Source organism: Psammomys obesus, unplaced genomic scaffold (genome assembly GCF_907164565.1).
Source record: "Psammomys obesus unplaced genomic scaffold, mPsaObe1.curated_primary_1811, whole genome shotgun sequence".
NCBI lineage: Eukaryota > Metazoa > Chordata > Mammalia > Rodentia > Muridae > Psammomys > Psammomys obesus.
This window is the reverse complement of record NW_026590405.1, coordinates 4,251,772-4,252,670: the sequence shown is the minus strand read 5'-3', so window position 1 is coordinate 4,252,670 and position 899 is coordinate 4,251,772. Positions and strand designations below refer to the sequence as shown.

Sequence of the window (899 nt, the reverse complement as noted above, 5' to 3'; positions counted from 1 at the left end):
GCCCCCCGGGAAGCTGGGCCGCGGAAGCCGGGCCTCGGGGGAGCGGGCGGGGACCGTGGCCTCGGCCCGAGGAGGGCTGCGGGCAGGGGACGCTGAGGGTGGGCTGGGGAGGAGGAGCGGGAGGAGGAGGAGGAGGAGGCCACCCCGGGCCGCGCTGCCCCTCTGTGGGACTCGCCGTCCCCAGGCCGGCTCTGGGTGAGGGGCCACGGGCGAGGGGGCAGGGAGGAGGCGGCGGTGCTGGCACTTGGCGGTGGGGCAGGGCTGCCCCCTTGCCCCCTCAGCCTGTGGAGGCCGGTCCGTCTCCCCTCCCTGCCCCTCCTCCCCATCTTGGTAGGAGTTTGGTGCCCAGCCATCAGGAGGGTATTTCCTCTGACTTTTTCACCTCCCCCTCCTCCCTGCTGCTCCCCGGGAGATTTGCATCATCACTTCCTAAATTATATCTCACTCCCCAGTTGCTTTTAGGAAGCTTGTCCACACGTTTTACGTTTGTACAGGTCCGATAGTCCAGAATTCGGGCTTGGAGAGTAAAGTTAATAGGGTTATCGAGGGTCTCACATTTAGCTAAAACACAGTATCAGGGAGTGTGTTTAGATTTCCTTGTCCAAAAAACCCAGCACCACCAACAGCAACAACGCCCAAACAACAAACCCCTAAAAAAAATAAACAAACAAAAAACCCAACTAAAACGAACCGAAAACAGAAACATCCCAACAGAACCTCAAGTCAGCCTGGCTAGTGGAATGTGAGCCAGTTTTCTCATTGGCTCTCAAATTCCTCTTTCCCTATAAAATTAAGAAAAAAAAATGTTCACAGCACAGTGTTACCGCATTAGGGTGAGTTGGAGTGTGTGGGGGAGAGACAGGCAGGCAGGTAGATATCTGGGACCCCCTCTTCTACCC

The 899-nt window shown here is 57.4% G+C and overlaps 1 protein-coding gene across 2 annotated transcripts in view; it reads left to right on the top strand.

Annotated features, from left to right (window-relative positions):
* The window catches only part of Zfand3 (zinc finger AN1-type containing 3), a 216,030-nt gene that overhangs the window by 307 nt on the left and 214,824 nt on the right, over window positions 1-899 (top strand). The gene's annotated exons all lie outside the window — the stretch shown is intronic.